Below are 8,288 nucleotides of genomic sequence, written 5' to 3' on the forward strand. Positions count from 1 at the left end.
TCAGAAGGAATCTTCCCTGCTGTTCTCTTGAGGTGAGGAATGGACACTTGGATGGATGTGGAAGAAAAAATTAGTGCCTCTTCATCCTTGAATAAAGACACTGAATATTTGGTCGTAATGAAAACGAGCATCAGGCAAGGAGTTAGAACATCTGTATTTCAATGCCAGCGCTGCTGTTAATTAGTGGTTTGATCTTGGGCAACTATCTTGGAATAAGGTTCCTTTTTCAGAGGATTGGTCTAGATTAGCATTTTTCAAAGTGTGACAGGATATTAACTGGAGTTCTATGAAAAAAATACCATCAATGATCAAATTGAGGCATGTGGGGTTAAATAGAACTAAGCAGGTTTCATTGGTGGCAAGTTTCTTGAATTCTTTAGGTGAAGTCTCAGAATATGGAAAGCAATGTTTCCCAAATGTATTTGATTAGGAATCCTTTTTCATAAGGACCATCTCATAAAAGTAGTGTTCCATGTTATTTATTTCAGAAGTATAGGGCTACTTCCAGTTTTAGCATAGTATCATCCACTGCCAAAGTTAAATTGGGAATATATATATATATAAAACTATCTACAGAAGAACTTAAGAAGGAATGAGGTGCCAGCATTTGACGTACCAGGTCAAACCATTGCCTGTAACTCAAGCATCCAATATCAAAGCACTGGTTCGAGTCCTGGCTGCTCCACTTCCAATCCAGCTCCCTGCTAATGCACCAGGGAAAGCTGTGGATGATGGCCCAAGTACTTGGGCCCCTCCCACCCATGTAAGAGACCAGGATGGAGTTCCAGGATCCTGATTTTGGCCTGGCCCAACCCTGGCCATTGCTGCTATTCGGGGAGTGAAATAGCAGATGAAAAATCTCTCTCCATCTCCTTCTCTGCCTCTTCCTTTCTGTCACTCTGCCTTTCAAATAAATTAATCTTTTTAAAAATACAGACAGACCAATATTCTAATTTATTGCTGTTTAAATTTGATAAAAATCTATTTAAAAATAACCTCTTGATGTAATTTCAAAGTCAGTGTACCGGCCGGCGCCGCGGCTCACTAGGCTAATCCTCCGCCTAGCGGCGCCGGCACACCGGGTTCTAGTCCCGGTCGGGGCGCCGGATTCTGTCCCAGTTGCCCCTCTTCCAGGCCAGCCCTCTGCTGTGGCCAGGGAGTGCAGTGGAGGATGGCCCAGGTGCTTGGGCCCTGCACCCCCATGGGAGACCAGGAAAAGCACCTGGCTCCTGGCTCCTGCCATCGGATCAGCGCGGTGCGCCGGCCGCAGCGCGCCGGCCGCGGCGGCCATTGGAGGGTGAACCAACGGCAAAGGAAGACCTTTCTCTCTGTCTCTCTCTCTCACTGTCCACTCTGCCTGTCAAAAAAAATAATAAAAAAAAAACAAACACAAAGTCAGTGTACTTTTAATGGATTTGATTTGAAGGTTAGATGAGAGCAATTATATATTTATAATTATTATGAGTCAATCATTAATATACTTTCAGAGAGATCCTTCCAGAAATCAAATTATTTCTAAAATTAACAGCGTTTTCATCCTGGAATCAAGTTGTTTTTTTTTTTTTTAATCTCCCAGTTAGTAGATCTCTTGTTCCAGTTTGTACATGGCCATGCCACTTTCACATTTGGCCCATTTTTTTTGGTAAGGACCTTCACCTACAAAATTTTTCTAAGATGAAGTATTGAAAATTTACTCTAAAAATGAGCTAGTAATAAATTCCAAAGTATAAAATTAGCTTCATCATTGCAGTCAGATACATTATTCTTATCACAATGCTTTAAGACTATATGCTTATACCTGAATATTACCCGATAGTGACATGCAGTTTGTGTATTTATACCCTACATTGTTTCAAACATGATTTATGAAAACATTCTAAGAGTCTTTAAATTGACTCCAAAAATAAAAACTCATCATCTTTAAGATATTGAAAACCAACAACATCTTAACATCTCTGAGGGTAGGAGATGATGACCTTCATCTTATAGATTTAGCAGAATAGCAGGATTAATCACAACACCCCAATAATAGTCTTCATCTTAGTTGCTTTAGTGAAAAGGCTGGAACAAATTCTTGGAGATTTTGTTTATAACCCTGCCTAAAAAATGAGGGATATACAAAATGACCTCTTGAGTTACCTCCCAACTTGTCATGAATCCTTCCATTAGAACACAAATTATTCAAGGAAGAAATAAAGTTGTTTTTCCTCCTTAAGACTGCAGTCATTTTCTGAGAAGCCTATCCTACAAAGTCATATTACTAATATTTAAGGAACAAATCACAGGTTTTTGACTAGAGTTTTATTGACTTTGTGATTAAGGGATAAATGGAAAATTGTGCAATTCCAGCTTTCTTTAGACAGCTGTTGGTATTTTGATTGGAAATATCAAATTATACTTCCCCTCAGCACTCTTCAAAGAAAAACAACAGTGAATCTAAGAATTAGAGGTAGTAATAGTTTAGATGGTTTGCCCTCAGCCAAGACCCCAAGAAAGCTTAAAGGCAAATAATGAAGATCTCATGCTAAGAACTTTTGTTTTTAATAATTGACACCAAGTATGTGTTGCCACCATTGTTTTCCAATTACTTTCCTTTTTGATCAAACACATTAATGAAAAGAGATCTAATAAATCATGTGCAAAAACAGTAAAGCACTTAATTAACATGTGTTGCCTAGATTGATGGTGATAGGAAACCATAACAGTACCAAGTAGACTCACGCAGGCACCTTCAACCCATAGGATATCTTGAACAAACATCAAGCTGAGAGCATACGAAAGGAAGTGTATTCTCATTTCAGAACTAGCTGTGACAACTACAGATCACAATGCAATTACTAAAGTCCTCTTTCTTCTCTTTGGCTCAGAGGTTCCGTGCTCTATCTGGGGGATATAAACACTATGTGGGAAATATAAAGCAATAAATATTGCTAACAGTATTCATTGACTACTTATTGTGTACGAGCTACTGTTTTAAAAGATCATCTTACGTTAACTCTCCAATAACAGGTAGCTAGTAATTATTCTGTCTTCACTTCATAGAGGAAAAAAACTGACACAGTCCAGGTTGTACAACTAAGTGAGGTAGCCCAGTCAATTTTATCTGCAGCCTAATTTGATTTTCTAGGAAATGTTTTCTCACATGTTTCCAGATAATAGAGATTCTATGGGAGAATAATTAACTATTGAAGTCCACAGAATGGGACCACCTGAGAACCAGCAGGGGGCGAAATAACTGGGTTGTATATACACACAAAAAGCAGATCTTACTGTGATTCAAACACAGCAACATCTAAATTTTAGTCATGTGAGAATAGTAGATCAGAAGTGGAGGTAGGGATTATTTCTATCTTCTTTATCATGTATTCCATTTTTTTTTTTTGACAGGCAGAGTGGACAGTGAGAGAGAGAGACAGAGAGAAAGGTCTTCCTTTTGCTGTTGGTTCACCCTCCAATGGCCGCCGCGGCCGGCGCACTGCAGCCGGCGCAGCGCGCTGATCCGATGGCAGGAGCCAGGTACTTCTCCTGGTCTCCCATGGGGTGCAGGGCCCAAGTACCTGGGCCATCCTCCACTGCACTCCCTGACCACAGCAGAGAGCTGGCCTGGAAGAGGGGCAACCAGGACAGAATCCGGTGCCCCGACTGGGACTAGAACCCGGTGGGCCGGCGCCGCAAGTTGGAGGATTAACCTAGTGAGCCGTGGCGCCGGCCGGTATTGCTACTTTTAAAATGAGAAACAGTGGAATCCAACAAATACATCCCTCTTAGCTCTACCCCTCTCAAGAGTGGATATGTCCTCTCTCACGCAACCTGAGGCTTCCCTGGAATGGATGACCAAATCAACTTCACTATTAAAATAGGTTATCTATGCTCTCAAACCAGTTTTGCCCCTGCAACCAAGTTTAGCTAAATGTCTCTGGCTGGTGAGTTGTAGCTGAAGGACATTTGCAAAGACTTTCATCATGCTTTGCTTCTAGATCCTTTCCAAGAGCACTGGGGATGTCAAGATGGATAAATCTTTGATGACCCTGCATGGTGCTGTCTTCTGAAGGGATGCTCAGTGTTTGTTCAAGTGAGACAAGTAGGCATTGTTCTGAACTCACAGATTCCATTTCAAAAGAGAGCCGATGCACTCTCAGCCATTACACCTCCAACTGAAGGACCGTCAGGCCAACTGTATTTTACATGAATTAGGGCATGTTGACAGGAAGGCTAATATTACAACAAATATCTCAGCTTCAGTGAATACAAGATAGAGAACCAAGTTCTAGCATATAAAGTGAACCAGAGGATCCCAGAGGATCCTGATAACCAAAGTAATCCCTTTGGATCATGGAAAAGAGAGCATCAGGTTGTCAGAGTTAGGGGAAAAAAAAATGTTCCAAGAGATAAAACAAAGAAAAGGGAAGAATGTATTTGAGATAGCATATTGTAAATTTAAGTCATAGTAAAAAGGCTTAGAAAGAAAGAAAGGAAGAGGGAGGGAGAATTGGAGAGATGGGTGAGAGGAAAGGAAGGCAGGAAGAGCAGAGTATCATTATATTCTTAAAACTATATTTAGCATGTTAAACTAAAATTAAAGAAATAAAAGCATAAAAATTGCCTATGCCAATTAAAAACAAGTCAAATGCAGGGAAATTGGAGATCTGGGGAGACAATTGCCTTCCTAGATTAACCCTTTCTTTCCAAGAGACCCCAAAGCAATAATTGGAACATTTTCTATCCCATGTGAATACACATGTAATTTCATTATGAAGTCAAAAGTAAAGATTCAAATTGCTTATGAAGTGCTAAGACTTATGTGCAAGGGACAGTCAGGATATGGTTTAGCAAAGAAATCAAACCATCCTCTAATGAACTGAGATTGTCACAAACTAAGATTTCATTACTGTAGTAATTCTTGTTTTTTTTTTTGTTTGTTTGTTTGTTTTTTGAGAAGGTGATGAGGGTAATGTTCCCCTCAGGAATCTCATGAAAGCTATTGAACCCTCTCCACAGAGGAAAGCACACACATTCATATATGAAAATTATTGCATTTAATTCTAGTGGTTTTGTGTCCCAGCTATGGCTGAACTGTGGGGCCCATTAGAGAACACCAACATTGCTAATTGCTCTCTGGTTACTTCATGTTTCTTCCCTGCTCCAATAATTGTGTAATGGGGCCATCCTTGTATTGGATGCATCTTTAGTCTTGCCATCTCCTATACACCCAACTCATCACTTTTTACTATCAATAATTTAATGTTTGCTTCTTTTATGTCCAAACCAACACAAAGGAATACAATTTTATCCTTGTTCAGACCTCTCCATTAACTCTGAAAATGTTTTCTTCAGTTTAACACACATCCTGCTTTTGTTAACATATTGTACCTGTTACTATGACTTCAGTCCAGAAAATATAACACAACCACACTCAAATCTAACCACAGAATAAATATATTACAAATCTATAACATTTTCCTCCTAAAGACGGACTTTTTTGCTCAATTGGTAGCAAGACAGTAGTTTACAATAAGTTATTTCTCTTTCAGCATCCTTTTTGCCCTCTTACTGGAACATTTTTTCAAAGTCCAGCTCATCTTTCATTCAACAGCTGTTGGCTTCCACTGTAGAATGATAAACCAATCTGTTTAGGCTTCATTTCTGAGCACAGGGGACTGTACAGGGCTGTTATTTTCCTTTTGTTGTGATCAACATAGGTATTTGCTGATATCATGGAAGGAAACTTTCAGAATTCAAAGTAAATATTCCCAAACTGAACAAAAAATGTTTAAGAGATCCCCAGTTTTTTATCCTCTTCACATTTGATGATGTGACAAGGAGAAGAAAGGGGGATGACTGGCATTGGAACTTGTCTAACTGTTCCTGGTGCTGCATTACATAAGAACACCTTTTCAAAATAGTTTTCCACAGGGATCCAGATTAGTGATGAAATGTAGAGTATCCTATCTCAATATGCATGATATTTTTAATAAAAATGGTCCAAAGTAGTCCTTATGCCTTAGAGGCCATATGTGTATACAATAATCAATTCGGAATTTTTGTCATGCAGTAGAATCCGTTATACATTGGCTGAGTTATTACACACTGATGGTAACTGCATTGGGAAAAGAGTTGCAGATTGGTGCCTGCCCCCACAGGGCACCATAAATGTTAGGAAAAGAGGTGCAGAATAGAGAGGAGGCAGTCTGTGAATTTATAGCCAGACCAAATTTATTCAGAGAAAATAAATCTGCAACTCTTCTCCCAACAAACTGGACCATCTAATTTCCCAACTCACTAGGCTCTTCATGTCATTTTGGTCTTTCAAATATAGTCAGATATTAAAAATTCAACCTCTCAACTTTATTGTTACCGTACAAACAGCTTAATCTAACTTGGGACACTTTGCACTTTGAGCCTGCCGGTGTCACAGGGCTGCTTTGGGCTTAAGAGGCTTGAATAGGAAATGAACTACTACCAGAACTCACTCTCCAAGTATCTCATTAGTCTTCAGTAAATAACCAAACACTTTAAAATGCAGTAACTTGAAACAATTACCATTATTCTTACAGGTTGGCAATGTGAGTTAGGCTCACCTGGATTCTTCTGAGCTAGATAGACTCAGCTGATGTCAATTGTCTTATTTTTCTATCTACAATAAGCTAGTGGGTGAGCTTGAGCAGTTGGTTTAGGGTTGCCTTGGTTATAGTGACTAGAACCTCCACCATCATGTTTTCCGAGATCCTTTTGGACAAATCTAGTCTGAGGAGTAGTCTACAATTGGAGTGGGAAGGCACTACCAAAGAGTGTGGATAGAATGTAATAATTTGTGGCCATATTGCCGTCTACCACACAAAGCTATGGCCTGAGTCTCAGGCTAGACACCCCACTCATTAGGTATGTATTTTCCTAATTTACTTGCTGAGGGTGTGTCCTCTTTCTACTGCTCACAAAGGAACTATACATACTAGTAGAGACTCTGCCAAACGATGTTTTGTCTTACTAACTAGATCATAAGTGGCAAACATACCCCACCCCCCGCCATGGGATATTTACCATTTGTCTCTTACAAATTTTGAAATCAGGCAAGCCCGAAAATAAAGACCGCTTCTTTAAATTTTTAATATTTTTGGAGAGAGGGATTAATGTCCAATTCCACCTTATAAACTCCACAGCTTTTAGCCTAGCCTGTAATTGGGCTCAAAAATATTTAATCTGACATTACTTTTTCATTATTAGCATTAGTTACAATCTATTCTGGAAACACGTAGATCTGCAGTCCACCTGAATCCGAATCACATGGAATGCTTGTTAAAATGCATCTTCAGACCTCAGGTTCAGTGTACCAAAATCTCTGCTTGGAACCTGGAAATTTATGTTTTATACACTCAGATACCACTTAAGCACATCATAGGTTAAGAATCATTGCCTTGGGGAAGTGGTTTTTGCAAATTTTTAATTTCTATCTAAAGTAATAAATCATTTTTTTACATCTCTCTCACACACACACGACTGAAAAAAAGCATTATAGAAGAAAATACTATAAGCATGATAGATATTTTCTGTATTGGCATTTCATGATAACAAATGCCAGACAGAACCTACTTATTAAGGAGGGAGTTTCATGTTGGCTCACCATTTTGGAGATCAGGTTGCCCTATTGGCTGCAAGTCTAGTGAGGATGGTGGATGGCAACAGCAAAGTATGTGTGCTAGAAGGATCACCTAGCAAGCCAGGAAGCAAAAGGAGAGAAGCCGGGGCTGACTCGGCCTTTTATATTCAACGCTCTCATGATAAGTGCCTTCAGAGGGCCTGTCTCTAATGAGCTAAAGACTGCTCACCTGGCTTACCTGCTAAAGCCCATAATTGGATCAAGTATCCACCCTCCCAGTAACACTAAATTTTGAATTCGGAGATTAAATATATGCATGGGTTAGGCAGCCAAATAATCTTCAAACTTTAGCATTTTCTAATCTACTTAAGTTTTCTAAATGCTAATAGTGACTTAGATGTATTTCCTGACCCAATAACATTTCATGACCTGGCTTTTGAAAAACACAGCTCCAGGGAATATTCTCATGTTGCATTTATTTAAAAGTTTTTGTTCCTATACATGGCATATACATGATGCCTCTCCCCTTGTACTTAATACATGTGTCAACATCCATTTCCCTCTATCGGTGCTTCTCAGAGCCACCTCATGCACTTGTTAAAGCGAAACTTTCCAAGCCCCACCCTTGGAGGTTGTGGCTCAGTAAGACTGCAGTGAAGCTGAAATTTCACATCTCTTTTCTTTTCCTTTGACA

At 39.5% G+C, this 8,288-nt stretch overlaps 1 long non-coding RNA gene across 1 annotated transcript in view; it reads right to left on the bottom strand.

Annotated features, from left to right (window-relative positions):
- Window positions 1–7,726, bottom strand: part of LOC149121298 (uncharacterized) — a 134,639-nt gene extending 126,913 nt beyond the window's left edge. The window contains exon 1 of the long non-coding RNA XR_016223715.1: window positions 7,619–7,726. This is a non-coding gene — a long non-coding RNA (uncharacterized LOC149121298). The remainder of the gene's footprint in view (window positions 1–7,618) is intronic.
- Between the last annotated feature and the right edge of the window lie 562 nt (window positions 7,727–8,288).

The sequence above is a fragment of the Oryctolagus cuniculus genome, chromosome 17 (assembly GCF_051225735.1).
Source record: "Oryctolagus cuniculus isolate XC-2025 breed Fujian yellow rabbit chromosome 17, ASM5122573v1, whole genome shotgun sequence".
Taxonomy (NCBI): domain Eukaryota; kingdom Metazoa; phylum Chordata; class Mammalia; order Lagomorpha; family Leporidae; genus Oryctolagus; species Oryctolagus cuniculus.